This window comes from Nycticebus coucang, chromosome 17 (assembly GCF_027406575.1).
Source record: "Nycticebus coucang isolate mNycCou1 chromosome 17, mNycCou1.pri, whole genome shotgun sequence".
NCBI lineage: Eukaryota > Metazoa > Chordata > Mammalia > Primates > Lorisidae > Nycticebus > Nycticebus coucang.
In genome coordinates, this window is record NC_069796.1 from 18,283,965 (window position 1) to 18,297,304 (window position 13,340).

Below are 13,340 nucleotides of genomic sequence, written 5' to 3' on the forward strand. Positions count from 1 at the left end.
GTTTTTTTAGTAGAGACTGGGTCTCACTCTTGCTCAGGCCGGTCTCAAACTCCTGAGATCAAGCAATCCTCCCGCCTCGGCCTTTCAGAGTACTAGGATTACAGGTGTGAACCACTGTGCCCAGCGTGGGTTAGTTTCTTTAATGACAGAAAATAGAATAAATCCAACTACAGACTTGTAGTTTCCTTAAACATTGGAAATGAAGATGACTCTAATCAAGAAGTAGTTGGTTCAGATGCCTTTGCTAGAATCAGCTACGCATGTCTCAGCCACCAGTGTCCATGTGACTTTGGATAATCTGGGCTCACTGAGCCTGTTCCTTCACCTACAAATTTGGGACTGTATTTGCATTATAGGATTGTTGTGTGAATTAAACCAGAATATTCCTCTCCTGTTGTCAATGCATGGAAGGTACCCAGCAAATGGTAGACTTGGTGAGCTTGACCAAATGGGTCTTATTTCAAGAGGATGGTGTTAGTTGTGGGCCATAGTGGAGTACAGAGAGAGTGGTAACTTGTACTACATGTGGTTTCACCCTTTTTTTTTTTTTTTTTCCTCTAATAATGCCAGAGAAGCCCAGAGAATGGGATGGATGTAGCACAACTCCAGCAGGAATGTGGGGACACAAGATTGTAAGGGCAATGCTGGCGCTGGAGACACATGAGCCAGAGCAGGGTATTCAGGTTTTATGTGTTTGAGAATGAAGAAGAACCTTGGTGGCCGATCAGCCTCTCTGCATGAAAGAAGCTTATTATTATTTTTTTTTTTTTTTACAGCCTCCCGAGTAGCTGGGACTACAGGCGCCCGCCACAACGCCCGGCTGTTTTTTTTTTTTTGGTTGCAGTTTGGCCGGGGCTGGGTTTGAACCCGCCACCCTCAGTATATGGGGCCGGCGCCCTACCGACTGAGCCACAGGCGCCGCCCAAAAGAAGCTTATTAACAAGTAAGCTGTGAGCAAGGGGTTGGCCTTTCACAACTCCCACGTTTAAAATAGGTGATGGATAACACCCAGTTATCCAAGACAGACAGCTAGCTGCCTTTGGTGTTGCAAAGGGGCATGGGGAGGCCTGTCCCCAGGGGAAGTTGTAGGAGTTCCGGGAGGCAGCGGGCAGGGACGACATCTGCAGGATTATGCACTGGGCAAGCTCTTCTGGGGACATGGTACTTGGCAGAACACACAGTATACTCTTGAATGTCTGAAGGGAACCAAAAAATAAGAAAGAGCCCCCTAGCCAATCCCTTCTCTAAGCCTTTCTCTCTATTCCTTCAAATCCCAATTCATTTAGCTTAAGCCTTTCCCACTCCCAACTCTTAGTTATTTTACAAATATGCGTTTCTTGGCTGGACATGGTGGCTCATGACTGTAATCCTAACATTTTGGGAAGCTGAGGTGGGAAGATTGTTTGAGGCCAGGAGTTCAAGGGCAGCCTGGGCAACAAAGTGAGACCCAGTCTCTACAAAAAATGGATAAATCAGCCAGGCCTGGTGGAGCACGCCTGTAGTCTTATCTACTTAGGAGGGTAAGGCAGGGGTAGGAGAATCGTTTAAGCCTAGGAGTTTGAGGTTGCATTTGAGCTATGATGATGCCACTGCACTCTATCCTGGCAACAGAGGGAGACCCTGCCTCAAAAAAAAAAAAAAAAGAGGAGAAGACAGAGCTTGTGGTTTGTGCTGTGGAGGCCTGACGACACTCAGCCTCTGCTATCTTGGGCTCTCATCCGACTATGTTCAGACTCTCACACACAAGCAGACACAATAAGAAATGTCTTGTTCTTCTGAGAAAAAGTGCAGGCAAATATTGCAAAGTTTAGGACAAACTTCAATGACCTAAACCCTTGACAAATAAGTCCAGTACCTGATTCTGTGACCAGAGAACTACCCCTCCCCCTTTCTTTTCTCTTTAAATCAATGAGCTAGTTTGCTAGGAGATGGTTGATATTTGGTTAAATACCACTTTCCCTGCCCTCGAAGGGTGGAGCAGTCCTGACTTAGTGATAAAATTTCTCTTGCCCTGGTGCAGTGACTTCTGGAATATACCTGGAAGCAGGCCCCCACTCTGCTTCCTGTAAAAATGACCTCTGTTTGCACACACTTAGCCATTTTGCCCCTTTGCGTTTATGGCCTGGAATAACTGATAGCACCCAGTAAGGGAAGGGCTGCTACCACTCGCCAGGGTACCAGACCCTGTGTAAATAGGAAGCTCCTTGAGGAAGCCAGGAGTCCCAGCCCCGTGTACTTGTGGCTCTGCGCAGGTAGGGCAGTTGGTGAATGTGATTACCCAGGCAGCTGCAAAGGTGATACGCTGAATGAAACTTTGAACTAGTCCACTGTACTGTATTTTAGGGATCGTCTGGGGCTGTATCTTTGAGCCTGACTGCAAGTCATAATCACCTGAGAAGCTTAAAAAAAAGGGTGCAGCTTCTGGGCGCCTGTCCACCACAGCCATTACCCAAGGCTGAGTCTGGGAAGCTGTATTTCTAATAAGGCCCTCAGGGGACAGGTACACAGCAAATTGAGACTCTCTAGCCTGTGAGACCCATTTTCTTGTCTTGTTCTGTAAAGAAGCTTATTCAGGAAGTAGATATATGGAAAACATTTTTTTTTCTCGCTTTCTTTCTTTCTTTTTGGTGGGAAGCAGTGAAAAGAGCAAATCTGTTGAAAGTAGAGTGGCTTTAAAATTTAAAGAAGATTAAAACAAACCTATATAGACAAAATGAATACCTGTGTACTCTTTTTAAGAAATAACAAAGCACTTTTTCAAGTAGGGTTGAAAAATATTAATAAGCAACAAGAATAAAAAATAGCTAAAACAAATAATGATGTCCCAAAAAGAGATCTCGGAGTCGAAACCTATGAAACAGAGACATGGGTACATCTGCTCAGTGTTTGTTATTTGAAAATCTAGATTTTGAGTTCCTGACAATGGTGACATCATAAATCAGTGCGCTGGCCGACCTGGACACCTCGGGTTGCTTTGCCAAGTAGTGATCTGGGACGGGTTTGCCTTTGTCAAGAGTGGCACATACTAGGAAGCCCCACTCCGGCCTGCGAGTTGCCAGGTGGCCTGTTTTCCCTCCCTTGGCCCCGTTCTTCTGTCCTGAGATCCTGGCACCTCCAGGAATCTACTCTGATCTCTGAGTACCTTTTTCATTCTGTAATGGTGGGAAAATGGAGAACAGACCAGTATTTCTTTGAAGCTGTCTTCAGTAAGTTCCTCTTCCCCTTCTTCTTTTTCATTTTGAATTGTGCCAGTACTTGAGACTTTCTTCTCTATTTTTGAGTCTTGGCCAATTTTCAATATTCTCAAAGGGGCCAATGGAAATTGTGAATAATAAAGGTCCTCTACTGATGATACGTAGTGCTAATTTTCATAGAACCACTGCTTTTTTCTCTCTAGATTTAAATATTTGATCAGAGACCAACAAGAATGAAATGGACTGATTTGATTCTCACCTCAGCCCTCCTCTCTAGCCAGCCGTCCCCTGTGTTTGCTGCCCTAGAGCTGAGTCTACCCAGCCTTCCAGCCATGACATTGGGAAATGAGGAGGGTGGAGGAGCCTGGAGACAGATGGCAGGGACACCACTTTGTTCTTCCTGTCAAATACTGTCTTGACTCTGAGTTCTTACAAGTATATCCACTCCTGATTTTATCCTTTAATTGATATTTCGTACGCCAGACACAGTGGCTAATTCCTGTAATCCTAGCAGTCTGGGAGGCCCAGGCAGGTGGATTGCTTGAGTTCAGTAGTTTGAGACCAGCCTGAGCAAAAGTGAGACTCCATCTCCACTAAAAATAAAATAAATTACCTGAGCATGGTGCCTGTAGTCCTAGCTACTTGGGAGGCCAAGGCAAAAGGATTGCTTGAACCCAGGAGTTTGAGGTTGCTGTGAGCTATGATACCGGGGCACTGTAGCCTCGGGCAACAGAATTACACTTTGTCTTTAAAAAAAATTCCTTTAATATTTCTTGTATTCCAGGCACAGTGGCTCATGCCTGTAATCCTAGCATTTTGGGAAGCTGAGGTGGGAGAATCACTTGAGGCCAGACATTCAAGACCCCATTTCATTTAAACCATGGCAGGAAGAATACCATTCAGTCCATAACAACTAGGATGCTTTAGGCTGTAGGCAAGAGAGAGTTCAACTGATACTATCTCATCTGAATGGTAGTCTGGATAGGGCAGGTCTCAGTGGGTCAGTGGCTCAGACAGTATCTCCAGGCACCCAGTTCTATTTATCTTTCCGCCCTCCCATCCTTGTCATGTTGCCTTTTTATCTGCAGACATGGCAGGTCATGCGCAGGAAGTATCAGCTTCCTCGGCAGCAGGCATCGTAGGCACCTGCCGACCTCATTCTAAGGCAGGAAGTATGTGTGTATTTGTGTGAAAACGTGGGACTCAGAGGGGGGAGCCATAAATTAGTTTTCAAGAGTCCATATCTTCCTAAGTCTTCATTAGCCAGAACTGAGTTAGGACTTCCCTTGAAAGTGAGTAGTGGGTGTTGAGAGAGAACCTCTATGGGCCAAGAGGAAGAAGGGAGAGGGACATGTTACTGGGGGGACAAGCAGCATCTACACTTGCCCTGAGCTCCCATGACCTAGAGGCCATCCCTGCTCCTGACAATAATCCCAGGTTTTATTGGAATGAAAACTAATCACCCATGATGGTAGTTGGGAGGAAAACGATGATATGGTAGGTGCTGGAATCATACATAAGTACTACTAACGGTGAGTGACTTTATTATTATAATTTCTTTTTTTTTGAGACAGAGTCTCACTTTTTTGCCCTTGGTAGAGTGCTGTGGCATCATAGCTCACAGCAACCTCAAACTCTTGGGCTTAAGCAGTTCTCTTGCCTCAGCCTCCCAAGTAGCTGGGACTACAGGCGCCCGCCACAATGCCCAGCTATTTTTTTTAGAGACGAGGTCTCGCTCTGGCTCAGGCTGATCTCGAACTCATGAGCTCAGGCAATCCACCTGCCTCGGCCTCCCAAGTGCTGGGATTACAGGAGTGAGCCACCACACCCGGTTGACTTTTTACTATTAAAGATCACAAGTTTATAAAAATAGCACTACTTGCTTTGAACAAAGCACCCTGCATTGTTCAAATAGAGAGTTCTTTATATTTCTGGAAATGTTTACCACCCCAATAACTGTGGCAAACATTATTGACTACTTAGGGTGGGCCAGGCACTGTGCAGAGTGCTTCATACACATTACTGAATTTCATCTTTAGAATGGATCTATGAGAAAGGTACTATTGTTAATCCTCATTGACAGATGTGGGGCTGAGGTTGAGGGAGGTGAGTAGCCTGCTGCAAATGCCTGGCCAGGCTGAGATTCACACCTGGCAGCTCTGCTGCCTCCCACACTTGTGCTCTGAACTGCTATGAACTCCCAAGTTTTCTGTGATCTCACAGGCTGCTACCTCTTCAGCCAGTCAGGTTCTGCTCTTTATCTATATCCATATTTCATTCTTCACATTTTCCCATTGTTGTTGTCTTTATTTCTTTTATTATTCTTTCATTCATTCATTCGTTCATTTTTGAGATAAATGTTTTCACTGTATGACCGAGGCTGGTCTTGAACTCTTGGGCTCAAGCAGTCCTCCTGTGTTGGCCTCTTCTGAGCAGCTGGAATTATAGGCATGTGTCACCATGCCTGTCTTTTGCTGTTTTTAGAAGAGGAACCATGGGGGTGCACAGAGCTGGTCACTGCACATATGAGATGTGTAATCTCATGTCTGTGAGAACAGCTTTTTGCAATTCCTTTAGACATCCAAGAGGCCATTTTGCATTGAGACTGCCCTTGAGACATTTTGAAGCATGTTATTTGTTATAAGCTCTCAAAAACAAATTAAAATGTTGACCGGGTGTGGTGGTTTATGCCCATAATCCTAGCACTTTGGGAGGCTGAGGCAGGTAGATTGCTTGAGCTCAGGAGTTTGAGACCATCCTGAGCAAGAGTGAGACCTTATCTCTTCCAAAAATATAAAAAACTAGCTGGGTGTGGTGACAAGAGCTGATAGACCCAGCCACTAGGGAAGCTGAGGTAAGAGAGTCACTTGAGCCCAAGAGTTTGAGGTTGCTGTGAGCTGTGTGATGCCAGGGCACCCTACCAAGGGAGGCAGAGGGAGACTCTGTCTCAAAAAAAAAAAGAAAAAAAGGGCAGCACCTGTAGCTCAGTGAGTAGGGCGCCAGCCACATACACCAAGGGTGGTGGGTTTGAACCCGGCCTCAGCCAGATAAACGACAATGACAACTACAACAACAACAACAACAAAAAATAGCTGGGCATTGTGACGGGCACCTGTAGTCCCAGCTTCTTGGGAGGCTGAGGCAAGAGAATCGCTTAAGCCTAAGCGTTGGAGGTTGCTGTGAGCTACGAGGCCACAGCACTCTCCTGAGGGCAATATAATGAGACTCTGTCTCAAAAAAAAAAAAAAAGGAATTAAAAATGTTATAAGGGAAAATTTAATAAAAACAATGTAGATACTGTCATTGACCTTCAACATGGTAAGTTCATTGAACACCAGTTCCCGCAGATTTACTGCTGGGTCTTATCCTGCTCACTCTTGCACCTTCCAGTCCTTTCCATCAGTTGGCTGTGGTGCTAACACTCTTAGATTTTCTTAACATGTTTTTATTCTTTTATTGTGAAATAAAACACAAATACAAAAAGCTATGCAAAACAGATGCACAAATTAGTGAATTATTATGAAGCAAACACCCAGATGTATCTCTAACTCTCAGGTCAAGAAATGAACTTTGCCAGTAGCCCCAAACCTATACCCCGTCCTCACCTCATGCTCCTCGGTCCCTCCAAAGGGAAACATCTTCTGACTTTTACAATATTAATTATTTCTACTAATGTCTAGGTTTATCACCCAAATGAGCATTCTGACCCACTGAGTTTAGTCTTGCCCATTAAAGAACGAATTTGATGTGTCTTTTAAGTCTCTTTTTTCCCCCTTTTTGCAGTTTTTGGCTGGGGCTGGGTTTGTGGCCGGCACCCTACTCCTTTGAGCCACAGGCACCACCCTTTTAAATCTCTTTTAATCTACAGATTTACTTCCCATCCTTCTTCCTTTAAAAAAAGATAATTTATATGTTGAAGGACCTGGTCTGTTTGATCTACAGAGTTTCCCACGGTCTTTTTTTTTGAGACAGAGTCACTTTTGTCACCCTTGATAGAGTGCCATGGCGTCACAGCTCACAACAACCTCAAACTTGGGCTCAAGTGATCCTCTTGCCTCAGTTTTTTTTTTTTTTTTTTTTTTTTTAGGTGCACAAAGCTTTATTTCCATTTGGCCCAAGGCTTGGGAAAAGACTGCAAGGTGTTTAAAAAGCTGCCTTGTGGCTGGAGGAGGAGGCTCTGGCAGAAGCCCTGATGGTTTGAAAAGGGCTCCTCAGAGGTCACTGGTCTCCGCAGGCTCTTAGTCGCACTTGGGAGTGAGCCTTTGGAAAAGATATTGGCCCAGCCCAGCCTGGGGGCCAACCAGCCTGGAGGTTGGTCAGGTGGTTGCCCATCTTCTTGAGGAGTTTTACTTCCTCATCTAGGAAGTGACTGTCCAGGAAGTCACAGAGCTATAAGAAATTAGAAATCCAAATCTTGAGGCAGCACCTGTAGCTCAATAGGTAGGGCACCAGCCACATACACCCTAGTTCTAATCCGGCCTGGGCCAGCTAAAACACCAAAAAAATAGCTGGGCATTGTGGTGGGCACCCGTAGTCCCAGCTACTTGGGAGGCTAAGGCAAAAGAATCGTTTAATGGGCGGCGCCTATGGCTCCGTGGGCAGGGTGCTAGCCCCATATACCGAGGGTGGTGGGTTCAAACCCAGCCCCAGCCAAACTGTAACAAAAAATAGGCAGGCGTTGTGGTGGGCGCCTGTAGTCCCCGCTACTCAGGAGGCTGAGGCAAGAGAATCACCTAAGCCCAGGAGTTGGAGGTTGCTGTGAGCTGTGACACCACCACACTCTACCAAGGGTGACAAAGTGAAACTCTACAAAAAAAAAAGAAGAAGAAGAATTGCTTAAGCCCAAGAGTTTGAGGTTGCTGTGAGCTGTGATACTACAGCACTCTGAGGGCAACATAGTTAGACTCTGTCTCAAAAAAAAAAAAATCCAAATCTTGGAAAAGGGGGAGGCAAAAACTGCCACTTACTACAGGACAGATGTGGAAGGAGATTCAGAAGGAAATGTGCCAAGAGCGAACCCAGGGTGGTAAGTATGGATGATTAGCCATGGAAGTTGTGGGTGCTCACATGGACCCAGGGCAGAACCCAGGGCATGAAGATCCAAAAGAGCTGGGTTCAGGCTCTTCTCCAGGGCCAAGGCAGCTTCCATGGCGTCCAGGGTTGTACCCCATTCATCTTGAGATGGCTTCTGCATGTCCAGGAAGAGAGCGTGGCTGCCAGGCTGGTTTTGCATCTTCTAGAGACGCTCAGAGCCCTCCTGCTTCTCCTCCACCAACTCGTGGCAGAAGTGGCCCTCGCCTTCCAGAGCCACATGGCCGCCGTCGAAAGAGTAGCCCAGAGAGAGGCAGGTGTGGGAGGCCCCCAGATGCAAGTTGACCAGGTGGTTGACTGCTGCCTCCACATTGGTGGAATCATTCTGATGAATCTGGGAGCTCATGGTTGATCGGTAATAAGGAACTAACTACAAAAAAACGGTGTTAGCTGGCTCCAGAGGCAGGAGATGGCCGCGAAGATGGTCCCAGAGATTGCAAGTGGAAAAGAAAAGAATGAGACTGGAAAATTGCCGAAGGCTGGAAGAAAGGGAGTTCCCGGGTCTTTTCCGTCCAAACGCTGTTGAAGCACGACACAGATCCAAGGGACCACCTCATGTGCCGCCCAGTTTTTCATATTTAGTAGAGAGGGGGTCTCACAGGCTGGTCTCAAACTCCTGAGCTCAAGTGATCCACCCGCCTCTACCCCCAGAGTGCTGGGATTACAGGTGTAAGCCACTGCCCCTGGCCAGGGTCCATTGGCTCTTAGCCACACTGCTTTACTTCCTCTTGTAGAAAGTACACCTCTGACTTCACCGAGCCAGCTTGCAGGTGCCTGCTGTAGAAATAGAACCAAGGTTCCCGTGGTTGGAGGATGGAGATGGCTACGATATGATGTTAAGATCTTGAGTAGACTTTTCTCAGCGCTGTCCAAGATCCCTGATTTAGACGCTGCGGCAGGAATGGGAGGAGCTGGGGGAGTAATACAAATATGGCTCTGCCTCTCACAGCCTGAGCAACCCCAGGCTTGCAAATCCATTGGCAGGGCTGCAGACTTGAGAGTGTCTTGCTGCTAACAAGTCAGCCGTGTTACTGGGCACTTGCTTGGTAACTGCTCAACAAGGAGCGATCAATTTTGAAACTCATTAAGGCCTTCTGTTAGTGAATTTGTTGGGGAAAGAAATTAATAATCTAAAAGTAAGGCTTTTGAATTTCTTAGATGTGTTCTCAGAATCTTCTTAAAACTTAAAGCATCATTTTCTATCCAGAGAAACATTAAAGACAAATTTTGCTTGCATAGTATTTTTGAAATACGACCTTGTTAAGCAAAGGATGCACCTGTTACTTGGTACTATGCAATAAGAAAAGCTCTGGACAGGCCTGCAGGTGGTGGATTCTCCACAGCAGAGCTTTTCAACCTTTTTTAATCTCCCAGTACACTTAAACCTATAGTTAAACTTTCATGGCACACTTAAATTATGTCGTCCAACAAAAAGAGTAAAAAAAAAAATATATATATATATACTTACTGTGCTTTGAAGTTCTTTTGAAAATAATTTAATTAATGATTTAAAAGAACTTTGTGTGGCACACCCAAGATCCCCTCATGGGATCCCCTCATGGCACACCAATTGCAAATCACTGCTCTAGAGGCCATGCGATTTTGCTGAGATGTTCAACCCCTTGGGCCATAACTGCCACCCCTAAGAAATGTGAAATATAGATGAGATGGTCTCTAATCACTTCCAGCTCAGGACGTTCTGTAATTCTGATAATTATCACCTGTACTTTTCATTGTCATTTTAAGCATGGAAACTAGGGGAGTCTGAAGCCACTGGCAGAGAAGGAAGGGTAGTGTCCTGGGTCCCTGTGGGAAGGAATCTGTCCTACCCCAGTGTGGCATGAAGAATTCTGCACAAGTGGCTTGGGCTGGGAAGCTAGAAAGAACTCTGGCCCTGAGTCTTCCCACAGGGCTCCAGCACTGCCAAATGTTGTCCTGAGATAGTCTGGAAGAGTAAATTTATTTTTAGATCATTTTTGTGTTCCTTGCCATTGCTCTGATAAATGTCTGTTAACTACACTAACGTAACAAGGAAATCTTGCTTAATTATGTTTTACATAAGAAAGCCCATCGGTAACAGTATCCTGGAAGCGGACACAGGGGAATTCATTTTGGTAGGAAAAGAGTTCATTATAGTATTGTGGTTTTTAAGAAGAACGCGAAATGAAAACTATAAACAACTTAAATGTGCATCAGCAGCTAAGTGCATCTTGGTGCTTCCTTGAGGTGGAACATTCTGCAGCTTTGGAGCAAAGTGCGTCTCTGTGCACTGATACGGAAAGATCTCCAAGACAGATTACATTAAAAGCAAAATAATGACCTCATTATGTTATAAAAGGCGTATTATAAGTTTATAAGTGCGTAAGCATACTTTTTTAGAAGAATGAACAATATACTGTGGGTAGAGGGGAAGGAGTTTAATTTTTCATCTTATCCCTCCTATAGACAATGCTTAAACTTTATAATAAAAATGTATTTGGCAAAGGAGAGAGTTCAGACTCCAGTTGAGGATTTGAGGGATCTAACACTTCCGCAGAAGAATCTGTATAAAAATGGCAAGCTGAAAGGAAGAAAGGAAAGCAAGGCGCTGTCTGCGCACACTCAGGCTCCCACCATCCGGCGGCTTCCCAGTCTACCTCCCCAGCCTCAGCTGTCCTCTTCTCAAAACATGCTGCCTGACTGTTGCATTCCTCTCACCCAGGATAGTCCATGGCTCCCAGTATCTATGAGAAAATGTCCCGAAGAGCAGCGTGGCCGAGGGAGCAGGGCATGGGCCTGGCCCGTGGGGTTCGGGCACCTGCACCAGGCACCATGCTGGTGCGCGTAGCTTCCCCTAGCCTCACTCTTCCCACTTGTAAAACAAGTTGTCAGGATTAAATAGAACAGCAAATGCAAACCTCCTTGTCCAGAGCTCCAAGGACAATATTTGCTCACGTGCCCCACCCTTCTCTCCGCGTCCAAGGCCAGGTCCAAATCCCACTCCTCCACGGCATGTTTCCTTTGGTTCCCGTTCCTAAGCCCTGCGCTGCTCCAAAACATAGGACTCTGCCCCTCCCCACCTTTGCCTGGTTATACCTTCCTTCCTTTCTTCCTGCAGTGACCCTTGTGTCTCTTCCCTGGACAACATCAACCTGTCCTCCACGAGACACTTCAGACACTGTCCCTGCCATGAGACCTCCCCTGGTTCTGCTCTTTACCAGAAAAGAAAGTCTAGACGTAATCCCTTTCTTTTGCGATGTTAAATAGCTGTTTAGCGTCTCCTGCCTTTGTTTTGATTAAGCTCTGGAGGCATTCCACCTTAGCTGGGCGCTCGGTGTCCCCTGCTGGGATAGTTTGTGGGGAGCAATAACCAAGTTTTGGTCTTATTTTTTCCTCAGATTTATTGGGGTATAACTGACAAATAACAATTGTATACATTCAAGAGATAGAATGGGATGATTTGATAGACATACAAGTTGTGTAATGATGGGCCAGCTGCAGTGTCTCATGCCTGTGAGCCTAGCATTCTGGGGGCTGAGGTGGGAGAATTCCTTGAGCTCAGGAGTTTGAGACCAGTCTGAGCATAAGCGAGAAAGATCCTGTTTCTACCAAAATTAGAAAACTTAGGGTGGCGTCGTTTTGGGTGCCTGTGGTCTCAGCTACTGGGGAGGACCTGTAGTCCCTGCTACTCAGACGCTGAGCCAGGATTGGTTGAGGAGTTTGAGGTTGCTGTGAGTTAGGCTGACACTACTCTAGCCTGGGCAACAGAGTGAGACTGTGTTTCAAAAAAGAAAAAAAAAAACAACGTATAATGATTACCACAATCAAATTAATTAACATCCTTCTGGACACATAGTTACCATTTGTGTGTGTGTTAAGAACACTTAAGGTCTTAGTAAATTTCAAGCAAACAACACAGAATTATTAACTATAGCCATTGTGCTGTACATTAATTCCCCAGAACTTACCGACTTTATAACTGAAGGATTGTACCCGTGGCCAACATCTCCCATTCCCCAACCCCCAACTCTGCTCCTGGCAACCACCGATGTGCTCTCTGCTCTACTGAATTAACTATATTTTGTTCATCTCTACAACTCACCTCTATGCTCATGTTCTCAGCAAACATTATTAATGAACGATTTTTATGGTTTGCCCAAATATCGTTGTACTTTCATTTGAGAAATTATTTTACTTTGACACTAAAAATGGGAACATTTCCTTGACATCCACTCTGATCAGCAGGGCAGACAGTTTGTTCTCTTTGCAGGCATCAAGTTTGAGAACTATGGGATTGCTAACCTTGAAGGATTTTTAGGAGAACAGGGAGGCATCTCATCCGGGATGGTCCCCACAATCACCACCCCTAGAGGAGGAACTGGCTCGTTAGCTCTTGTCTGAGGAGCTGAGATCTTACCCTGATAATTTTAAAAAGTAAACATACTACACCCACTATTAAGACAACTCCCAGCAAAAGTAAAGGAAATTTAGAAAGAAAAAACCGTCTATAGATAGGTGTGAGAAAACATCTGTTTACTTTCTCATATTTCTTTTCCTCTCTATCTGTAGTTACATACAGCTGTGACCATAGAATGTATCTGATGTTCTGCTGCTTCTTAATATTGTTTCCTACACAGTTTTCTGTTTTTATGAGCATCTGATTCTGTTTCTAAATGAAATGATTGGAGTTTGGCTGATTTTTGCTTTTCTTAAGTAAGAAATGGAGAGTGTGAAACACACATGTAGCCTGAGGGAATGTTAGTTTCACATATACAGGGTTGACTATTTTACACTTGATCTTAGCCAAAAGGCCGAGAAGCGATGGGGTTGACTATTTTAAATCCTACATGAACTTTATGCCTATCCTGTATTTAAAAGACATGATCTCATTCTGACATTGCTGTGTCGTACTAAAATATTAACAAATTATTTGCTTAATGTCTGTAGCACAATCAGTGGGATTACGGTCTTGAGTCACTTAAAGACGTTTTCTTTAATTAAATACACATCTTTAAGAGATTAGGCAGAGTTTTTCTCAAGCAATGGCTCTTTATTTACTAAGGCCTGTTGGGAACA

At 45.0% G+C, this 13,340-nt stretch overlaps 1 protein-coding gene and 1 pseudogene across 1 annotated transcript in view; one reads left to right on the plus strand and one right to left on the minus strand.

Annotated features, from left to right (window-relative positions):
* The window catches only part of TNFAIP8 (TNF alpha induced protein 8), a 133,768-nt gene that overhangs the window by 5,604 nt on the left and 114,824 nt on the right, over window positions 1-13,340 (plus strand). The gene's annotated exons all lie outside the window — the stretch shown is intronic.
* LOC128569332 (ferritin light chain-like) lies at window positions 7,433-8,848 on the minus strand (annotated as a pseudogene).